Here is a 7470-nt window from a genome sequence, read left to right as displayed (position 1 = left end):
TAGACTTCACTTTGGATTTCAATGTTGAAGTAATTCATGTTTTAGCTGGTCGCCATCACTACTTCCTTGTCGTGCACATGTTTCATCTTCTTCTAAGATGAACTATTAGTAGATTCAATAATCTTTCTTGACCTTTGCATCTTGTTCCTTTTTTAACTGAAATTCCTACATTTAATTTAGTAATTTCTTTGCTCAGTTTTATGGACAAAAATATTCCAGAACATTTTTGGTTTAGTCTTGTTATAACTTAAGCCAGAGATTCAATAATCTCAAAAAGTTATATCATCCTCCCACTTACTTCACAAAAAATATTCATTCCCTGGCAAACATTTTGCTTTATGAATTTTTGTGTGGAAAGAATACAAAACCTACAACCAAGCATTGGTCTAAAATATTCTATAACTCCTTATAGTTTTATCGAGCTTTTAGATGGTGCATCATTTTAGTGAATATATTGTTGTTTCAATTATAAATCCCCAAAACTTTAATAAGAGCAGATCAGTAATAATAATTCCATAATTATTCAATTGCTTGCTAAACTTATGACTTAGATATATATCTTCATGAAAGAAGAATCATGTTTATCTTTTGTCATAATGATATTATATATTCATCCTGAATTTCTTTGAACTATTTCAAATATTTTTAGTCCTTATGTTTTATCAAGTAAATCGTATTTACTCATAACATTGATGAATTATTCACGGGGCCCTGTTATATCCATTGGACTTCATACCTCACAATGTATTTAGTCAATAAAAGACTTTTATACTTCATCTCTTGTGAAGATTAATTATCCAATATAACTAAGCAGTGCCCCACACACAAGTGGTTTTATCAGTCTTCTTAAGCCGTTTAGCATTAATGTTATAAATCCTAAACTTCAAGATTAATTCATCATGAATAATCCATCACTAAATAGAGGTTTAATCAAAAACCATATTCTCATAATAATCTGAACAACTATTGTTTAAAACTTATAAGAATATCCATCGCACAACCCATAGGATAATGCATTACATAACTTTGAAGCAAAATAACTATTATTTCAGTTCTAAGATAAATACTGAAGACAAATTATAGACATGACTTTGAAGGTCTTCAAGAAGCGATCCCATCACAATTTCCAACTTGCATCATGACTTAATTCGTTCTCTCCTTGTGTGCTCTTTTTAGTCCCTGCATAGGTTTGAAAAACAAGAGCAACATATTAGTATCAAATACTCATGACATACAAAAATTTACATGTAGAATAATATTAACTTTGTTTTATGATTATACCTTTACGGGAAGAACCTTTCTTCTCATCAGCCAAATACTTCTTGTAGTTACGCTTCCAGTGTCCCTTTTGCTTGTAGTAGAATCACTCAATCTCTTTATAGGCTCCGCTCCTGTTCTTCTTTCGAGACTTAGTCTTACAGACTTTAGTGGATTCCTTCTTCTTGGACTTGCCCTTCTTGAAACTGGTGGTCTTATTGACCATCAACACTATTTTGTTTTTTGTTCATTCCAGCTTCTGCAGTTTTGAGCATAGCAAATAACTTGTTTGCACTTTTCTCCATCCCATTCATGTTGTAATTCATGATAAGACCATCATAAGACGGGGAAGTGAAGCAAGCACAATATCTGAGAAGCCACTCTATCAACATAGCCAGCAAGCTTTACAATATGCTCACTCATTGAGGAACCCTCTTTCATCTTGCATTCAATCAAGGTCTTGGTTAATTCAAAACGTTTGGTCCTTACCTGCTTCTTGTACAAAACTTCTAGTGACACGGTTATAAATTGAGTAGTAGATCATTAAAAATGCTTCTGTAGTTCAGGATCCATGAAAGTTAACATGAGGCACTAGACTAAATCATAGTCATCACTACGAGCAGCGTAAGAAGCAACTTCTTCTGGTGTTGCATCCTCTGCAGGAGCGTCACCTAGGGGCTGATCCGGCACATATTCCATAGCACTCCTCAGAACAAATCTCAGGTTCCAGATCCAATTCGCATGGTTTCCACCATTAGCAGCCAACTTTTATTTCTCTAAACATAGGGGTTAAGTTGAACATATTGCGAGCCTTTGATCTACAATGATAGACATAAAATTCATTTAGACATTTATTCATAATTAATGTTGCACTAGTGTTTAAACAAATTTTGATATAAAGTGCCCACTCAAATCAATACCTTTCATAATTGAAAGTGAGTGATTCAAGACCCTTATCTAGTTCACAGTCATTGATGTGGACATCACTGATGACGTGAATTTTGACTAGTCGGTAATCTTTTGCCAATCATATCACCATGTGACTCTCGTTCATCTTTCGATGCTTTGTTCTCCGAACTCAGAACGATTCTGCAAGAACATCAAGACAACCGAGTGTTATCTACTTGCTCGCTCTTACCTCGTCAGTCTTACACTTCACGATATGTTTGTACTCATGTGGACATGACGTACTCCAAAAAGCCACGTGTTATAGATGGTTGCAACACTGGTAAGAGCACCTTTTAACTTGATATTTATTATGAGTGATCACCCTAATAATTTACTAATGCGCAATCAAAGGATGCAAACGATAAAGGGGTAAACATCCCATGCAATTCATAAAAGCAAGATATGGTATGGCCCTACGCGCCAGGAATCCTTCATGATCATCTTCATTCTTCTGTTGAAGCATCGTGACGGGCAATATTTCGTTGCCGTTGCTACTGTTTCAGAAAAACGTTGTCGTGGCGGCAATTTCAGATAATGTTGTCGTGGTGACTATTTCAGAAAACATTGTTGTCACATCAAATTTAGAAATTTTATCGTGGCACGAAATTATAGCTCATCGTCCCACACCTAGTACACCTTCTCCATGCCGAGGACCTCTGTGTACGTTTGCCACCCTCACTTGTAACGTGTAGGCTATTTCTATTGTATCTAAAGTAACATGGCAATCTCGTGGCTCCAACAATCATGCCGTGATCCGCAGGCCACTTAACATTACAACATATAACCATCTCATACATAAACTCATTATCATGACGAAGGCAATACCACATCATATGCATACTCTGCAAAAGCAAGTTAGACATCCTCTAATCAGTTTTAGAAAATTTTACTTACATGGTTAACCAGTTTTAACAGATAATACTAGCAACCTACGTCCACAACATAGGCGATGATTCTTGATGCTAGATTAACTTTCGGGTGTGTGAAACATGAGACTTAATTAAAATCTCTAGCCCCACACTAAACTTCATCAAATACGTGTGACTCCCTAGAAGATCATCCATCTTCAGCACACTCTTGTGTATGCAACAGTTCACTATTCTTTACTATGATGAGGCTCAAAGAACTGTTAGCAGATTGCCGACAGCCAGAGACGAGCGATTGTCAGAACTTTGTACAAAGCCTCATCATGCCGCCAATGAACTGAACCGAAGCAACGCTCAAGGGAAGCATATAGCAAGAACATCAACACCTCACATCCACATATGATCTATATCTCAACCTGCACCTACTCATATAAGTGGTCATGATTCCACTCTTGGGAAACATAGTAGAAACAAAAAAACACCTACGCTCACCCAAGATCAATATGAAGAAGCATAACGGATTGGGATCACGATCGTCACTATCACCGAGTTGTAGCGGAAGAAGAACGTGTCATGTAGATCATACTTGCAGTCCCTCAAACCATCGATGTATGATCCCACGAACCGCCCACGAACAGTCACTCGAACCGAAGACCGAAAGCACGGCCTCTCTACTTGGTTGCAAGCGTGCAGCCTTCACGATCCGGCGACGCTTCATCGTCCAAAGCTAATCGTCGCTGGAGAATTAGAGGGAGGAGATTAGAACCACAGTAGGCTTCCAATTGTGAGGATTAGAGGAACTAAACCAAGCTCTAATTAGTTAACCAAGATCAACTAGAACTAGGGCTAGATGAACTAGAGGAGGCTCCAAAACTTGTGTATTACACAGAGCAAAAACCCTAGTAAATATAGGTTGGAGGGGAGAGGGCAGCCAGCAAGGAGGGAAAGTCCCTCCTTAGGGCGCCGGCCAAGTCCACCCACCCCCCCCCCCCACACACACACCCACACACACAAGGAAAGGCGGGCGACACTTCCTATTGGGCCCTTGTGGCCCAATATGCCTTCCGCTGTTTGGCCTTTTAAGGCCCATTGATATTAAATTAAATATAAATGCCTTCTAGCGATTACTATAGCATATTATATATAATTGAACAACCCCAGAAACATTTTACACCTATGTATTAATTATCGGTAATACCTGGTATTACCCGATACTCTCTGAAACCCTTTTGGTGACCCCGAAACACTTTCGGGTCCTCTCAAAACTATTTGAATATTTATGAAACAATTCCACAAATATATTCTTATAACTCTCGTCCTACTAACGATCAGAATATCATGATTGCCTAGCTTGCGACCCCGTAGGTTCGGTAACTCATATATATGAACGATACCCCTTCGTTCAATGACCGACAGCGGAACCGTGGACGTCCATATCGATCCCTATGAGCACACGAATAATATTTGAGTGAACCTTTGGTTATCATGTGATGTTCCATTTGCTCGCGATACTTCACAAAACCCGGGATGCATCGGTATCCTCTTAAGTCATGACATGCTCATTATACCGCTATCGTCGTTACAAGTTTTGTTCTTCTTTCTCAGTTTTTTGTTCTGGCATTCCCGTGACGTAGTCACCTATGACTGGCCAGACGATGATGGATTTCGTCACACCGAGAGGTCCCTAAGAATATCTGTCCATCATTAGAGGAGCAAATCCCACTCTTGAGCTATTTAGTCCCCTGTCAAACTTTCCAATGAGCCTATAAGTCATCGTTGTGATCACGTGTTATAGGTGACGTTTGAGCAACCCCAAAGTCCACCATACGGTAAGAACTGATTATGATACTCTCATGGTCTAAGGAGCAAAATCACACATTAACACCATGTTATTATAATTTAATACAAACGGTATTAACTCAATTCATAACAGACAATTTTGGGTCGATTCAATATGATTGTCCTTCCAACGTCATAATCTCAATGTTGTTTTCGGACTATCGTTACACTTAGCGATATCCTAAGATCTAGAAAACGTGATCACCAACAATACTTGAGCTAGTTCTGGAGAACTAGGAACCTTTTATTTTTACCGTTTATTATTCTACACAGGCATATCAATTTTCCACTAAATCGCATATTCTAGGATCATAGCAGTTAAAGCATAGAATATAAACTCTACAATTATGAATATGGAAATATAATAATACAAAAATTATTTCCTCTAGGGCATATCTCCAACAAAATTTACATCTGTTGGTCATGCCCAGGAGGGTTCCCACAACTTGGTCCAGACAAAGCCCATATTGTATCACGGTTACACATGGAAGCTACTCAACATTGAATTCGTACAATCCCTTTGATAGCTAGGTGGAATTCCCCACCAATGACTACACTCCGATGATCCAATCAAAGCCAGTCCACCCATATCGATTCATTAATTTAGTAGTTAAGTAGGCAACCATAAGTAACCTTTAGTGTGATCCCAATCCACGTTATAGCAATTGAGCAACTACTCATTGGTTACAAGATCGGTGTAAAATTGACTACTAGGTTCTATCAATCATAAAGTAAAAATCCTATTGGGATTTCCTAGTTGAAACAAGTACAATGCATAAAAAACATTGGTTGTGATCAAAGGTTCCACTTGCCTGGTATTGACGATTCTTCAATCTCACAATTTTGATCAAGCTACTCTTCGCTCTCTCTACAATCTATCGTAAGTAAAGAGCAATCATAAACAACCATACAATACAATCAAAAACATATAACAAGTGTTCTGCATGGTATCAGTGTCATTGTGTTGTGAGATCATGTGTTAGGGTTAACTCATAAGAGTTTGGAAAACAACATAGTGGTTGTTAATTTGAATATATGTGAGATAAGGGTTCACATGCAAGTATCAATAAGGGTTCATCACATAAGGAGTATGTGATGTCAAGTTGTGGTTGTAAGGTCCAACTAGACAGAATCTTAACAATAGAGTCAAGGTCTGAATCTTGGATAGCCAAGTTCATACTCAAGTCTGAATGGCAATTCATTAACCTTTCATGAAGTTTAATACACACTAAGTGTCTAGGTTTCATCTTGGGTTCATCAACTTGGTTTGACTTCCAGTTTTAATTAGAGTTCATCTTATGTGAATTCAATTTGAACTGAGTTAACAATTTGATTTAGTTCCTCTAAGTTAAATTAAATTATGAATTATTTCATAACTGATCGAGTTGGTTCAATTCAACTCAAATACAATTAATGCTTCCCTAAATTCAAATACATGTCCAATATAATTAATAAAGTTTATTTATTTGATTCAAGTTCAAACTAAAGTCAACTCTACATCCAAAATGATTTACTATGTGTAAATAGTTTTCAAACTTTATTTAAGTTTGGATTAAATTTAATTTAACTTAAAGTCAAATGTCACACCACAAATATTTAATAGGTTCAATTCAATTTACTAAACCATATTGCAATAATTTTATCCAAGTTAAACCAATGGTTTTAAAGTTATAATCAAATTATCTTTGAATTTAATTCAAATTAATTTAACTTCCTAAATTCAAATAATAATCCAAAAATATTTACTAAAGTTCATTCTTTCTGAATCTAGTTGCGAAGTAATTATTCCAATAAACATTTTTAATTCAAAGTTAAACAAAATTTAGGTTTAAACATTGTTTGAATTGTAGCTATTGTTTAAATATATTCAAGTTCAAATTATAAATTATTTAAAATTGTACTACAGTAGCTAAGATGAAACTGTATCTCACTAGATTCACTTTGCAAAAAGTATCAATTTCATTGGATTTATAATTTGCAAGTTATGCCCTATTTAAATCCAAATTCATTCTATTGGAATTTAAATTTTAAATTATTCATATTATAAATTTTATTTATCTAGGTGAGAGTGCATTTCCTAAGGATCGTTTTAAAGTTTCACTCAAATTGGACTTATACATAAATAGTATGATGGTTAGAATATTTAGGGGGGAGGGGTTCTGCAAAATTGCCAAATCAATTTAATTAAACTATTTTTCTCATGATAAGGTGGTGACATGGCAGCTCCTGATTGGTTGATACCAATTCAAATAAGTGGGTGTGTCTGTGCTTGCGATCAAGGTCTGACGGTCAGGAATAGATCAGAGGGGGTTAGGGTTTCGAATCACCGGAAATCTTCGCTGGAATCCAGCCGAAAAATGCGAGCATCACGGTGCTGGCCTCGGACATGGTCGCTCCGGTCGTTCCCGTGGGTACTAGAGGCGGCAGAGGGCATGGACGGGTGCGGCTCGGCGTCACGGGTCCTCTAGTGGCCTTGGTGGTCGCTAGGGATGAGGGAAACGATGTCGAGGGGTTGCCGGAGTTGTGCACGACGGTGACAGCTTCGGGAAGTGTTGGCAAA

This window comes from Triticum aestivum, chromosome 2B (assembly GCF_018294505.1).
Source record: "Triticum aestivum cultivar Chinese Spring chromosome 2B, IWGSC CS RefSeq v2.1, whole genome shotgun sequence".
Classification (NCBI taxonomy): Eukaryota; Viridiplantae; Streptophyta; class Magnoliopsida; order Poales; family Poaceae; genus Triticum; species Triticum aestivum.
The sequence above is the reverse complement of the archived record's forward strand: the minus strand, read 5'-3'. Positions refer to the sequence as shown.